Source organism: Biomphalaria glabrata, chromosome 9 (assembly GCF_947242115.1).
Source record: "Biomphalaria glabrata chromosome 9, xgBioGlab47.1, whole genome shotgun sequence".
Taxonomy (NCBI): domain Eukaryota; kingdom Metazoa; phylum Mollusca; class Gastropoda; family Planorbidae; genus Biomphalaria; species Biomphalaria glabrata.
Genome location: NC_074719.1, coordinates 37,994,219 through 38,011,459, shown reverse-complemented (window position 1 = coordinate 38,011,459; position 17,241 = coordinate 37,994,219).

Genomic DNA, 17,241 nt, shown 5'->3' with positions numbered 1-17,241 from the left:
GACTAGAGCTAAATAGTATCAACACGGAGGACTATGACTTACAACTTAATTAAAAACAAATGGTCAACTAGTGGTAATGAAGGAGATTTTGGTAATCAGAACGCCTGCCAGGCATTAAGATATTTCTAAAATTATAGGTAAGATTTTTTATCTAGTTGGGAAAGTGATTTTAATGCCCTTGACATTTCTTAGTTTGTTGTGTCTCAATCTACAATGGGCGTTTTCTTGTAGACTCTTTCTTTGTACATTTAAAACATTTTAAATGAATGCTATGATATTACTTTATTACACATGCATATTTGTTGACTAAATGTCTTCGAAGTAGCAACTTCTCTTGTGTTACTACAGAGCAATTTAAAAACAAACAACAATGAGCAAACAAACACACACGCAAACAAACAGACGAAACATGGTAATGAACATTTGAAGTTTGGTCTAAAGGACGATTTTTATACCTAAGTAAATCGCAGTTTTTAAGATCCTACAAGAGGAATAGTATGAAGAAAGAAGAAGGTAGAGCGATATTGAGAAATATTGCGCTGATAAAATAGAACCTAAAGAAAAACATTTTGAAAATATAAGGGAGAGAATTTGAAATAGTCAACCTAAATCGATAGCTCCATCACTCTATTGAAAGATTACTGTTGCCAACTATGTAGGAATTTTTTTTATTTCTACAAGTGGAAAAACAGACAATTTAAATCTTTATCTATATAGATACTGCATTGACAAAAATTTCACAAAATTATTTTATTCTTTTTTAGAATAAATAACTTATCAATTTTTCCGATTTCTAAACATCGGATACACTGAAGACACCATTTTTGAAAGTCCCACACGGATGCGATCAGACGTGACCCTTACAATTACTAACAGTACACTTCAAGATGGAAATACCAAGTGAGAATGAAACACTGATAAAAACAAAGGGCCAAAATATATAACACATTGTCTTTGGCTTCTATTATTAAGAAAAATCGCAAATTTTACCAGACTAGAGTGATCTGGCCCTTACCATAGGAGTGCCTAACAATGCGCAGGTAGTGAGGGCCACGTGCGAGCATCAGTCTTTTGAACCCAAGATCCCAGTTTATCAAACTTCACAAAATTCGCTCTTCTTGCCCTGCTCTCAGAGAGCTCAGAAGTAAATGAGTATTTCAAAGAAATAGAACACATTGAAAATTACTGTAAAGATAATTTTTTATTATTAAATGTAAAAAAAAAAAAAGAAATGATAATCGATTTTCGTAGGGACAAGAAGGAAAATGATATTGTTTCTGTAGCTGGAGAGACTATTGAAATTGTGCAAACCTTTAAATACCTTGGTACTATCCTAGACAATAAACTAAATTTTACTGCAAATACTGATTATATCAGCAAAAAAAGGGCAGCAAAGATTACGATTACTAAGAAAACTGTCCTCGTTTAATGTTAGCGAAAAGGCCTTGGCTATGTTTTATCACGCTCACATCTGCAATATTTTAAGTTTCAATATCACTGCCTGGTATGGTAATCTGAGCATTAAAAATAAAAATAAACTTTATAGAATCCTAAATGTTGCTTGTAAAATCATTGGCAAAAAACAAACCCCATTTGGGCAGTTGTTTGAGACAAACATCTATAAAAAAGCTAACAAGATCCTCGAAATAAAGAATCACCCTTTGTGTCAGGATTTTGTGATTTTACCATCACAAAAGAGATACAAGACACCGATAGCAAAGACAAACAGACACAAACACTCTTTTGTTCCCCTGGCAATCAAATCATTAAATAAGAACAATCTGTCACATATAAATTATGAGTGAGTCTGGTGTGAATGTACATTTTGGTTTCTTATAGTTATAATGTTTTTTGTTTGGTGTAATGCACAAATTGTAAGAAAAATTTCCATACGGATAATAAAGATTATTATTATTATTATTATTAAACCTCGTGTAAAAAGACCATGCACCATCAGCCCGATATCTGTCTCGAGCACCGAACCAAGAAAATCCGTAATAAAGCACAATGCGTAGAGTTACATGTATAATTGAAAAAATCGTTGCACAAGCCTAACGTCATAAACAAAGATTGTGTTTTGGAGTCTGCCGACTCAAGCTGAAAACACTGAAAGCATTCTTAACTACTTATCAAGACGTCATTGCGCAAAACCAGCATATCTATAATGATAATGATGTGCTCAGGATTTGGGATGACTTAAGAAGCTCAAAGTAGTATTTGAAACAAGAAAAGGACAACACTGGTCGAGGCTCTGTCGGGGTCGTCTGATACCCAAACAAGAACTGTAGTGGAAAGTGTATTCTCCCCGCCTACGTTGTCCAACCGATTCGAGTGAATTTATGATGTGGTGAATACATATGAAAAAAAAATATGTCCACAGATTGAACTAAACTTCCATAAGAGTTCGTAATGGCACAAAGGAATTTGGTTGGGAACGAAGGAAACTGAATAAGGTTGTCGTAGTTTTTTTTTAGTGGTACGCTCGTAGTGGATGTTGGCAGTGAACTTTGTCAGTTGAACTGGTTTGACCACACAGCTGATGTTGAACTGGTTTGACCACACAACAGATTTAGAAATCCTACAGTTGTCACATATGAACATGAAACGACTTCTATATCCAGAGCTGTGTGCACGAAAGCGCTCTCGTGAAATGGGGTGGGGGGGGGGGGAGGTGGTTAACACAAGCATTACAAAGACACACTAGAGAGATCCCTCAAGGAATGTGAGGTTGACATTCACGCTCCTCAGGTCGTGAAGCCTTAAGTGTCGGAGGCAAGGAGAGCGGTCAGCATGAAAGAACGATGAGCTAACAAAGGGTTTAGAAAAGAAGGCAGTAGACCCATCTTACCCATGCCATGTATCTGGCCGGCTTTTTAAAGCAAGGGTCGGACTTTATAGTCTACTTCAAATTCATAGGAACTGAGGAATGTGCTCACCTTTTACCACAGAGGAGAAGCTATGTATATAATAGCAGCACTAAGGTAACAAGGTTATGGAGAGAAAAAAAAAAGTGAAGAAAATATGGCGAAACATAGATAAGCCCCAAGGAGGACTGGAAACACGGACCCCGACCTGGCAGGGTATATGTTTAAAGAAGGCGCCTGTCCTGAGTCCGTGGGGCTTATCTATGTTTCACCATATTTACTTCACTTTTTTTTTCTCTCAATAACTTTGGTAGTTCACTGCTGCTGTTTTTTAATATTTTCTATGTTATTTGCATTCATAATTTGTTTCAGCGCTAAAAGTTTCAAACACCACTTATGTTTACAGGCATAATTATCATCTTGAACATTCTTAGAGATCTAGTTTTGTCTTAATGAGCTCCTACAAGAGATTACTCACAAAACTTTGTTTCGATCTCCTCTCCAGCCTCTATTCTCACAGTGTTATATATTCATGTCTGAAAGGTGTGATTTTTATTTTACTCGATGAAGATTTGTAAAACCTTAGCCCCAACAATGATCAGAGATTAAACCCAGAAACTAGGATCTTTTTTTTTTATAGCGCAGACCGCATGAATAAGCAACTGATATCAGTGGTTGATTCAGCAAAACAAAACTTATCTGTTTCAGATTTTAAAAAAAGGTGTTTCATATTGGCATGTCATTGATTAAGAGATTAATTTGATCATGTTTGCGCATTAACTTTTCAAATAGAAAATTGGCAGAATTGAACTAAAAGCATTGTCAACAGATATCGAAGGAAGCGATCACGTGATGTTCAGGAAGCGACATGCTAACGTCTGGTGATACGTGCGTTTATGTTGATTATGCTACCGTGATCTTATACATTGACATCTTTACTAATTGATAGAACAGAGGGATTGTTTACATTCTATTTTTAAACATACAACTTTACGCTATTATGTAAACAGTGTGTTTAAAAATAAAAATAATGATAAGTAATGAATCTTATAAACAATTGCAAGTCTGTGTTTTGTGTTCCCAGCAGTTCTATGGAGAAATGTTACGGTAAGTTTTTTGAATCTCAACATGAAAGAAAAATTTATCCAATATGATTTTAATATAAATATTTCAACGGTTTTATTATGTTCTCCTGCGTAGACTTCATTTGAAATTTTTGAGTTCAAGAATCATGTACAAAGTGGCCAAACTTTGTCATCAGTGTATCTATAGCATTAGTGAACTGATCACTATATATTTCCCACAGAGCCTGCACCTTAGTAAACTGATCACTCCATATCTCCCACAGAGCCTGCACCTTAGTAAACTGATCACTCCATATCTCCCACAGAGCCTGCACCTTAGTAAACTGATCACTCCATATCTCCCACAGAGCCTGCACCTTAGTAAACTGATCACTCCATATCTCCCACAGAGCCTGCACCTTAGTAAACTGATCACTCCATATCTCCCACAGAGCCTGCACCTTAGTACACTGATCACTCCATATCTCCCACAGAGCCTGCACCTTAGTACACTGATCACTCCATATCTCCCACAGAGCCTGCACCTTAGTAAACTGATCACTCCATATCTCCCACAGAGCCTGCACCTTAGTACACTGATCACTCCATATCTCCCACAGAGCCTGCACCTTAGTAAACTGATCACTCCATATCTCCCACAGAGCCTGCACCTTAGTACACTGATCACTCCATATCTCCCACAGAGCCTGCACCTTAGTAAACTGATCACTCCATATCTCCCACAGAGCCTGCACCTTAGTACACTGATCACTCCATATCTCCCACAGAGCCTGCACCTTAGTAAACTGATCACTCCATATCTCCCACAGAGCCTGCACCTTAGTACACTGATCACTCCATATCTCCCACAGAGCCTGCACCTTAGTAAACTGATCACTCCATATCTCCCACAGAGCCTGCACCTTAGTACACTGATCACTCCATATCTCCCACAGAGCTTGCACCTTAGTAAACTGATCACTCCATATCTCCCACAGAGCCTGCACCTTAGTAAACTGATCACTCCATATCTCCCACAGAGCCTGCACCTTAGTAAACTGATCACTCCATATCTCCCACAGAGCCCTGCTTTCCATAGAGACTACTTTTTCCTTCAAAACGTAAGGCCTGGGCGCCTTTCAATATCAGGACCTTGCTCCCTAGTGGTCTCCCGGAGAACCAATGCTTCACTTCGTTAAAGAAATACATCATGATGTATCTGCTAAAAACATATTTTTAAATATTTCGTCTTTTTAGTGAATATTAACTGGATCGAATATTTATTTTAATATGATAATAATACACTCGACACTTATTTTCAGATTATCAAAACGCGCGATGATCTAAATGGAATGCAATCAACTCATCCTATGAAATGTCCAAGCAAGAAGCACAGGTCTTAATGATTGGAGATTTTCTTCTTTAGCGGAGAACTTATAAATAGCCATCTTGTTGGTGTATCCGGTCACAATCCGGTGTACAAACTAACGGAAGTGTTGATGGGTTATGTTTTCTTAAAGTCACGTGATAATATTTGTGCAAACTTCCCATTGGAGGATCGAATTTTAAAAAATCTTTTCTCTTCATATATTTGGCAATTTAGTGGCCTTGACACTGTTTAGTTTATCGTGAATATCCCCAGTAGGCATTTAACTATTAGTATACATGACAGTTGAATATGAAATATAACAGTTCATGTTCAGATGGGTTGTATTTTATTTGGCCGTTCATCAATTATTTTCCTACGTCCAGTCTTCAAGATAAAGAGAGTATCTGGAGAGAATTTGAAAAGATCATGTCGTGGATTTTCATTCCTATTATCTCCCTTGTTGGCATTGTGGGCAACATGTTAAATATGAGTATTTTACTCCGAGGGAAACTAAAGAAGAGCTCTACTTGTTTAATTCTGGCCCTGGCTCTGGCTGATACACTTTACCTTCTGGGCACCAACAATTTACCAATACATCTTTACGCCCGTGGGGAACAGTTCGGATTTGATTACCCCGATCCCCAAGCGGAGGCTCTGTTTTACATGTACGTAGCTCAGAGGACGCTGGAGCAGTGCAGTAAAGTTGCGTCCCTAGTGCTGCCTTTTCTCATCACGCTAGACCGGCTGGTGGCTGTTCTACTTCCCTGCAGGTATTCGACGATAGTGACGTTAGGAAGGGTACGTGCTGCCATGTGTTTACTTTTAATTTTTTCAACATTATACGCCATATTTAGTTCCTTCAAGTTCACATTTCAATATATCACCGAGCCAAACCATAGCTCAAACAGCGCCCATGCACAAGAAACTGACAACTTCACTTCCTCGGGAATGATCGCCAAGTCAGACTTCTTTTTGGCTTACGGCAATGTAATGTTGCAAGTTGAACATATCATCATTATACTCTATGGACCAATACCGTTAATTCTTACAGTCATCGGGTGCCTTGTGGTTGCAGTAAAAATAAGAATTCAAGAGACGAAACGCAAATCATTATTTTCCAATGTTAAAAGTTCTCAAAATAACAAGGCCAAGAGCAAGTTCCTCTGGAGAAGTCTGTTGTATAGTTTTAACAAGACTATAACGCTAATTAAAATTATAACAAGTCACACAACTCCTAGAGGCATGCACTTGACAAAGGCTGAAAATCTGGAGTATAAGGAGAAACAAGAGAAGATAAGCGATGGCAGAACAGAACAATCTTATTGTGAAAAGAAATCATATATGGACATTGCTATTTGCAATGTGTATGATGAACATAAAAATAAATCGATGAGTGGCATAACACATGTGTCGAAATCTTGGAAGAATAAAACAACTAGAACATTGCTGTCAGTGTGTAGTGTGTACTGTGTCGCCAACACGTTCAATTTCATTGTTGTTTTCTTCTTTGACCAGAAAAACCTCAATGTTGATATGGCCATAGCCTTAGAAACTTGTCGTAAATTTGTTCTGGTGCTAAACAGTTCTTGTAACTTTTTGTTTTATGTTGGACTGAATAGAAACTTTAAGGAGAGTTACAGAAAACTTTTTGGACTTTGTTTCTGTTCTCGCAGTAAAAGAGTTATATCTGACTAACATTAAGAGAACTTTGTAACAATGGAAAAAAATCAAATACAATGATGGTTGCATTAAGTACAAGGGAAAGAAATTGTCTGGACCAGCTGAGAAAGGGGTTTGGAGAAGGGGTGAATACTACTGTGATCGCTTTTTAAATGCATAAAAAAATGTTCTAAGACTTGAATTCGAACTCAGGGCTGAAGCCTTCTAAAGGGAACTATTTTAACCTATACCATCAAATCTTTCAAGTGTAAATTCTTTCCTTTGTTCGATATCAAACAAAATAATAAATTATCAATAGTTAATTGACTAATTGGTTAATTTTTTTTAATTGATTTGCTTTGTCATATCTTAGTACTGATTGGGCAATATTTCAACTTCATCCAAGTTTGGGTGTGGGATAAATAACGTGTATACACTTTTTCCAGACAGACAGACAGACAGACTGAGTGAGTTGATATAAGCTTTGTAAATAGAACTAAAATGTTATTTAACCTTGGTTAGGCCAATAATAGAATATGCATCCTCCGTTTGGGACCCCTCAACTCAAGAAAAAAATTAAGAAACTGGAACAAACACAAAATAGAGCAGTGAGATTCATAACAAACGAATATTCACATTTGACTAGAGTAACACCTTTAGTAAAATCACTAAATTTAGAAAGCCTTCAGGACAGAAGACTCAAATGTAAAGTAGCAATTATACATAAAACACTGAACCATAATCTTCAAATACAAAAACAAAATTTAATAAAATACTCAAAAAGACACAAAGATAAAGGCACATTCCTCGTTCCATTTGCTAGGACAAATTTGTACAAATACTGTTTCTTTCTTAGTGCTATTAGAGCATGGAATGGGTTGCCTGAGTCAGCCTGGAAAATCAATGACATGGTAGAATGTAAATCATTGGTTAACATGCATGACTAAATAGGCACAGGAACACGGTTGGACGTAATCATTTTCTTTTTTTGACTTAACGTCTGTATTATAAGATAATATTAGTTGTCTTTGTAACAATCAGTTCATTAAATACATATGAATACTAACAATGTAATGATAATAATATATCTCCTTACCTAGTTGTATCATGTCGTCAGTCGATCTAACAATAAAATAATATCAGCAACACCTTCCATGCGTACACATGTCTTCTTTTTGTATTGTCGGAGATAGTGTTGTGGTAGTTGATAGTTTTCAGATCATACCTTCTGATATCCTTGCTGAAAATATTGAAACCTGCCTTTTACCTGCCTGAGTGGACCACATCGGGGGCTAATTCTGAGTTTTTGTTCCCACTCAAACTCTTTGTAACCTTGTTTTTTGTTCCTTTGTAATTTTTCCTTTTGTAATTGTATATAATTTTCCCTGCGCAACGGAATAATTAGTAGCTACTTATTAGCTAAATTTTTGGCCACACGTGAATCCAGATCTACCAAATCTCAAGACAAAGATATCAAACAGCTGTTCGGGTAGTACGTACTCTGGCTGTCGTCACGATATTTACAGGTTAGGACTCGGCAGCAATTTTCTGTAACTCCTGCAGGAGCTTTAGTTCATAAAATTGTTAGTTTTTTTTCCTAAAGGAAAGCTTGAAACTTTTACAAGACAGCATCGTCACTCTGGATTTAAAGTTTTTTGAGCGCTGAGCGTAGCATATTCATCACCATATCCATCATCAATAATGTAGCCATCCGTTCCTTTGAATTAGAAAAAATAATCATAGTTTCTTGACCTCAGGGTTTCTTATACTTTAACATTTCACACCCCCCAGTCCCAATAGAAAACAAGTTAAAGTTCGAGCCCCCTCCCCTTTCCCCACTTACCTAACTAGAGGACTTTGGGAAGCGCTTTAAACCCAGCGAGAGTATGTTTTTCTGCGAGTCAATTTTTTAAAATTATTATTGCATTATAAGTTGCAGGAATTAATTTTACTGGCGTCTACATTTCCTTGTTACGCCTTTTAAAAAACGCTCGATTTTGGAGCATCACATGTCTTGATTTCTCTTTGATCTTTTTATTTTTATTGTAGATCTAGCACCTTCTAAGACACCTTCCACAATATCGCTTCTTCTTTTCCTGATAATTTTCTATTCATACTCGTGACCATGGACATTGTGTCACTTTTTTAAAGACAACGATAATTTCTAAGTCTTAGCCTAAACGATGTCAAAGTTGAAGGTCGAGACGTTTATGAGCAGACACCAAGTTCCCATCATGCTCTAGCAACAATCCAAACGATGAAAATGGAAAAATGCTTTGAGTGCTGGGACATCCCAAAAAAAAAGCCCCACGAGTCTCGGAGCACACGAGGCACCCTAACCGCGCCTCCCCACGGCGGAGGCTGCCCATGTCGGGCTATTGTTGGTTCATATCTCGCAAGGTTAAGGTCAATCTTTTCTCTCGGTGCTCCATCTGCGGGGAGGGAGAGGAAAACGTGTTTCAAAATTCGTTTAGACTGTCCCGGACTGACTGACTCACATGACAAGCAATCTAAGCGGTTAAATAGTGAGTCCAAAGTAGTTGCTTTTAACGCTCTGATATAAAAACAAAGTGTTTGTTCGATACTTGATATCTTTGGACTAGACATGTGTCCAATAGTTGTGCATTAAATTAATCAAACGATACAATTAAGAACGTTGACGTGCCAAATCTCGTCTGCTGATATCGTCTGCTGCTGTCGCTTGAAAGTCGTAAAACAAGTCGTCTGGTTAGTTACACGTGAGTATATGATGATGACAATATCTCTAAATGTGCTCATGAAGCATCTGTTCTCTAATACAATTTATCACAGCATGGATGTTATCTTTTTTCAATGAGGAAATGTGGGTACAAGATAGTTACGTTCTCGTTGTAAATAGTGTAACTTAAAAACAAAAAACAATTTTAGAAACGAACATATTAATGTGTTGCGGAGTTGTTACAGTTATAAAAACTCTTGGTAAGCCAATTCACATAAGCAAATTTTATTATTACCGAAAAACTAGCATTTAAAAAAAATGAGATTTCTAAATGTAGTTACCATTTTCAGAACATAGCGAGCAGATTTATGAAAAAATTAATTAAGTACTTGGATTATCTTTCACAAATACGTTTAGAATTTATTCTAGACTAAACATGATCTATAACAGTTCAAGTTCAGATGGGTTGTATTTAATTTGGCCGTTCATCAATTATTTTCCTACGTCCAGTCTTCAAGATAAAGAGAGTATCTGGAGAGAATTTGAAAAGATCATGTCGTGGATTGTCATTCCTATTATCTCCCTTGTTGGCATTGTGGGCAACATGTTAAATATTAGTATTTTACTCCGAGGGAAACTAAAGAAGAGCTCTACTTGTTTAATTCTGGCCCTGGCTCTGGCTGATACACTTTACCTTCTGGGCACCAACAATTTACCAATACATCTTTACGCCCGTGGGGAACAGTTCGGATTTGATTACCCCGAGCCCCAAGCGGAGGCTCTGTTTTACATGTACGTAGCTCAGAGGACGCTGGAGCAGTGCAGTAAAGTGATGACATTTGTGTTGCCTTGTGTAATCACTCTAGACAGGCTGGTGGCTGTTCTCACTCCATACAGCTACACTAGAATAATGACCGTCAGGAGAGTGCGTACAATAATATGTATAGTGTTGCTTCTCTCATTATCTTATGCTTCGTTTGGGTGCTCAAAGTTCAAGTTTCAATACGTCAACACACATAGATCTAGTTCTGGATCTCAGTCAACTTATATCTCAGAAACAAATAACACTTTCTCTGGTTTGATCGCTAAGTCTAGTTTCTTTTTAACTCATGGCCATCAATTCATAAAAACTGAGCATATCGCCATAACTCTATACGGACCAATACCTTTAATTCTTACTGTAATCGGATGTTTTCTAGTTGGAATTGAAATTAGGATTCAACGAAATAAACGCAAATCTTTATTTGATCATGTGAACAGACATCAAACAAAGAATAAAGGTAAAACAGACAACCTGACTGGCGCAATCAACAAGTCTGTAAAAAGCAGCAAAACTAAAACAGACAACAAGACTGAAACAGACAACAAGGCTAAAACAGACAACAAGACTGAAACAGACAACAAGGCTGAAACAGACAACAAGGCTGAAACAGACAACAAGGCGGAAACAGACAACAATGCTGAAACAGACAACAAGGCTGAAACAGACAACAAGGCTGAAACAGACAACAAGGCTGAAACAGACAACAAGACTAAAACAGACAACAAGGCTGAAACAGACAACAAGGCTGAAACAGACAACAAGACTGAAACAGACAACAAGGCTGAAACAGACAACAAGGCTGAAACAGACAACAAGGCTGAAACAGACAACAAGGCTGAAACAGACAACAAGACTGAAACAGACAACAAGGCTGAAACAGACAACAAGGCTGAAACAGACAACAAGGCTGAAACAGACAACAAGACTGAAACAGACAACAAGACTGAAACAGACAACAAGACTGAAACAGACAACAAGGCTGAAATAGACAACCACTCTGAAACAAACACGAATTCTGAAACAAAAATATTTAGCAACAAAATGTTTCTATATTTGAAAAGTAAATTTTCTTTCAATATATTCAACAATAAATTCAAGCCAATGAAAAGACAAACACATATTACGACTTCTGTTAAAAACACGACATTGACCTATTCAGAAACTCTTGTTTCTTGGGAAACACAAAATGTTAATAACGACCAAACTGATAAGTTCTATTCTAAATGTGAAATGAAATGTCCTGTATATCATGCTTACAATATTGACACAGATCATAAAAATGTCGACTTTAAAATGGACATTTCAAAGTCAAAAATATCAAAAGCTTTAACCAATAAAACAACTAGAACACTGCTGTCAGTGTGTAGTGTGTACTGTGTCGCCAACACATTCAACTTCATTGTCTTGTTCTTTTTCGACCAATCCAACATGGCACCTAACAAGGCCATAGCCTTGGAAACTTGTCGTAAATTGGTTCTGGTGCTAAACAGTTCTTGTAACTTTTTGTTTTATGTTGGACTGAATAGAAACTTTAAGGAGAGTTACAGAAAACTTTTTGGACTTTGTTTTTGTTGAAGTAAATAGGAGGAATCTGACAGGAGTTTCTACACTCGTTCAGAATTTAAAGCACTATCCAATCCACAGACAGTATCTAAAGGAAAACTACCATTTGAGTAATTACGTCTGAAAACAAAAAGCCATCTAGTGACTTAAAGATAACATATTGAGACAATATTGTGGGGAAAAAATGTGTATCAATAAAATTTGAAAATGTATTGCATTATTTAATTTCTATGTACTTTGTTGTCAAATATGTATGCTTTTCTTTTTTTTCTCTTATGATTTTCACATGTTAATTTTATCTTAACTATTATATTATTTATCTTATATTATTATTTCGGTTGTAACTTTTAAACTTTGTGCCCAACATTATAGTTTGTCGTACATAATTGGCCTTAGCGTTCCACTATTTGGGTCTGTATGAGTGCTGTCATTTACTGGTTTTTTTTTTACAAAGCTTATATCAACTTTGTCTATTTGGTAAAAAGTGTGTACATCTTATTTATCCTACCCCCAATCGAATCAAATTGAAATTTCGCACAATTATTTCTTTTACCTGTAGAAAAAAAATCAATACAAAAATTAACCAACTATTTTGTTTGGTATCGAACAAGGGAAAGAAATTCTATTTGAAATATGTGGTGGTATACGTTTAATTTCTCTACTTTATACTTTGTATAGAGAATCAGGTCGTCGCTTAAAAGTTTGAAACTAAAAATAGATAACTATAAAACCTTCTATTTTCATAAGGCCTTCGCTGGCACAGTTGTCGGTCAATGGCTTGAGGTGGTTTAAACCAATGAGTTCGAATTCAAGTCTGTTTTCTATTTTTAGCAAGACTATAACGCTAACTAAAAATCTAACACATCACAAAACTCCTCGAGTCATCCAATGGAGACGAAGTGAGATAAAAAGAAGTCCCATTTATTTTAAAGCGATAACAGCATTTTAAAATTACGAGTAAAAAAAAACAACACACTATCTTGTTGAAGTTTTAACTAATCTGACATTCGGACAGGCTGTGTGTTTACCATGTTAAAAGCTTCTCTTTGCCATTGACATTTTGCTAATGCGTTGCCATGACAACATGAATACATTTTTTTTTGTTCGCAACGTTTTCAATATAGTGTTTAATAATTTAATAGCCGAAACACAAATATAAAGAGTACTTGCTACAAGTGCTTTCATGTATAAATCATTACGTATTGGTTTCTTGTTTAAACTTTAGCTATCTCACCGATGGAAGGAAATGTCAATTTATTATCACCAGGCAAGCTAAAGTATCAAAGGTGGTGGTGTTTTTCTTCGTTACAGCGTTGACAGCTCCAGACATACTAAAAAATAAACTTATGTTTTAATTATATCAACAGTTGATTGCTATCACTCTACAGCCTCCAGCAAAGTGTTGTGTTGACTATCTTGAGTCTTCAAAGTTTGGCAAGCTTGGCTTACGCCGAACATTATGCTTGAGATTAATGTGAAACTACCATTCGCTCTAGAGATTATTCTATAAGCTGGGAAAAGTTCTTCGCAGAATGGGGAATACTTTTCAGGAGGATAATGTTCCCTATTTCGTCTGGCCTCATATCAACTATTTCCCCATCGCTGAGAGTGAGGATGAAAACACTGTAAGCAGACGATTAGCAACGGCGATGCTGCGGATTGTTATTCCCGCCATTTCTCTCTTAGGAATTGTGGGAAATATTTCCAACATGGTCATACTTCTTAAAGGAAAATTAAACAAGAGTTCGACCTGGCTCATCCTGGCTCTCGCGGCTGCTGATACCACCTTCTTGTTTGGTGTCAACAACGTACCCGAACTACTGTACGCAAGGGGAAGAAAAATGGGGTTTGATTATCCAGAGCTACAGGCCCATGTTTTGTACTGCGTTTACTTTATTCAGAAATGTTTGGAGATAGTCGGGAAGGTGTCGTCCATGATGCTACCTTGCCTGATTACTTTTGACAGATTAATCGCTGTTATAGTGCCTTTCCGATATCCCAGAATAATGACTGTAAACCGGGTTCGTACTACTAGCATGTCCGTATATATTTTATCTCTAATTTCATACAGTTTTTACTGCCTAAAGTTCACATTCAAATATATTCCAGAGACTCAAATTAACATTCCGTCAAACCAACTTCTGAAGAATCCGGAAGTTAACTTTACTTTTATGGCAATCTTTAACATTACGTCAAACCAACTTCTGAAGAACCCGGAAGTTAACTTTACTTTTGTGGGAATCTTTGCAAAGTCTACATTTTATAATTCAAATACCCGAATGTATATGACAGTGGTTAAAACAATAGCCTTTCTTTACGGGCCAGCGAACCTTTTCCTAACAGTCATTGGCTGTGTTATTGTGGGCTTCTGGATACAATTCTATACAAATAACCGTACGAAGTTGCTAGCTGGCAAGAACGAGGCAAGGTCGGCAGCAAGTTGTTTCGGGAAGCTGTTGAGTTTAAAGAAAACTTCAGCCGGTGAAGACAACAAACATCCGGTTGCTCCCTGTGAAGATATTCATTACACAATATCTTCTGCCAAGGGAGAAGCCAGTGTTTTTATTCTTGATCAGCTTGTTGTTCATAACGAATTCTTAACTACAATGACTAGTATAAAAGCGACTAGTATAAAAGCCAAAAAAGTTAGCTGTGATCTTAAAATGAATATTTTTGTGACTGATCCTCTTCCCCAACGCCACGAGAAGACTTTAGCGACAGACACAAAAGCGTGTACACGGGACAATTCAAAAGCTGAACGTTTTAAAGTTGTCAAAAGACGTAAAAGCAAGACCACCAGGACCTTGTTATCTGTGTGCTTGGTTTACAGTGTTGCCAACATTATCAATTTTTTCGTGTTGTTTTGCTACGACTATAACTTCGTTTCATCCTCTGAGGTGGCCATTGGCCTCGAGTCTATTCACAAGACGATTATGGTGGTCAACAGTGCCTGCAATTTTCTCTTTTACGTCGGGCTGAATCGAAACTTCAAAGAAAGTTACAGAAAGTTTTTTTGCAAGTGTTGTCGTTAAGTATCTCATAAAACAAAAACAAAAAAATATTCATATTTCACTAGAGTAAAACCATTAGTGAAACCACTAAACATAGAGACACTTCAGGACCAGACGCTAGTCAGCGAAACGTGAGACAGGGGCAAGGTACTTTTTCATTGCATTTATAACGGAAAATAATAGCGAAATGACCTGAATTCGAACTTACTCCTCCTTAAGCCAATGCACTAGCCACTGTGCCAGGAAGTGCTTATGAAAGAAGTTTTTAGATTTATCTAGTGTTAGTTTTAAACTTTTCACAACATAGTATATAAGGGGACTAATACAAGGTATACCACCTTATCAGTCAAGTACGATATCTTTCCTTTGTTCGAGATACCAAGGAAAATAATTAATTACCAATAGTTAATTAACTGATTAGTTAATTTTGTATCGATTTGTTTGTATTGTCAGATGAAATAAATAATTGTGCCAAATTTTAGGTTGATCCGAGAATGGGTGTGTATTTTTATTATCTATCTTATTATTACATTGAATTCTGTTATACCAGTTATACTCATCTTACTTAGACTTAGACTTAGGTCCTCCCACGCCGTTCGGCGCATTGGGCGGCAAGCTGTCTCCATAATGATCTGTCACTGGCAATGTCTGAAGCCTCTTCCCATCTGGTGTCCACTGTTCTGAGGTCCTCCATGAAGGTGTGTCGCCAGGTAATACGAGGACGTCCCTGTTTGCGCTTTCCTCGTTTTGGCTTCCATGTTATCGCAACTCTTGGTGTGCGTAATTCATTTTGACGTAGAACATGTCCCGCAAACCTCATGCGACGCTCAGTCACAACCTCACTAAGTGTTCGACTCCCAGTTCGGCAAAGGATTTCCTTGTTTGAGATCCGGTCTGTGTAACTGACTCCCAAAATCCGTCTCAGCCATCTCTGTTGAGCCACATTTAGTCTTTTCTCAATTTTGACAGATGACTTCCACGTCTCACATGCATATGTAGCAGTTGGAATGACGATTGTGTTGAGAAGGTGTATTTTTGTCTCGAGTCCAATGGCTTGGCTAGTCCAAATAGGCTGCAGCCTTTGGAAAATGCTCCCTGCCTTTCCTATTCGGCACGCTACATCATGGTAAGCATCTCCATCATTTGTTATGATGCTGCCAAGGTACGTGAACTTGTCCAGCTCTTCAAGCTTTGACTCGCCAAGTCTGACGGGGACACCCTTTGCCTTATATCCCACTCGCATAATTTTAGTCTTATCCAAGTTTATGCGGAGGCCAATTTTGGGTGCCTCTCTGTCTAGGCTCTCCGTCATTTCTTGAATGCATTTATTTGTAGCCCCGAGTAGTGCAACATCATCAGCAAAGTCCAAGTCCGTCAATCGGAGTTGTTCATGCCATGGAATACCAAAGGCAGTCTGGTTCATTGCTCTCCTCATTATGTAGTCGATGGCTAGGAGGAAAAGGAAGGGAGATAAGATGCACCCCTGTCTCACACCTGTCTCGATTGTAAAAAACTCTGTTGTTCCCTCTTCTGTTTTAATGCAGCAACTAGACTGACTGTAAAGGTGTCGTAGGATCTGGACGAATTTTTCTGGTATACCGTATTCTCTAACTATTTTCCATAGTGATTCTCGGTGGACACTATCAAACGCTTTTTTGAAGTCCACGAAACTGATCGTTAGCCGTTGTTGGAACTCAAAACTTTGTTCTATGATATTTCGTAAAACGAAAATCTGCTCTGTACATGATCTGCCTCTTCGGAAACCTGCTTGTTCTTCTCTGAGCCTTTCATCTACAGACTGTTGAAGCCGTCTCAACAAAACAGTGCTGAAAACTTTGCCTGGGACAGAGAGGAGAGTAATGCCCCTCCAGTTGTTACAGTCTGCCAAGTTGCCCTTTTTTGGAAGCTTTACAATCACTCCCTTTTGCCAGTCCTCTGGGACTTTTGAAGTTCGCCAACAGAGATTTAAGAGATCAGTCATTCTGTTAACAATGCACTGTCCCCCATATTTTAGCATTTCTGCTGATATCATGTCTAGTCCTGGTGCTTTGTTATTCTTTAGCACTGCAATGGCCATGGTAACCTCCTCAGCAGTTATTGGGTCTGTCTTGACCTTGAGATCATTGTCTGGAGAGGGGTCCTTGAATATGTAAGTTATGTCTGGCGACAGTTGGTTAAGGGTCTCTTTAA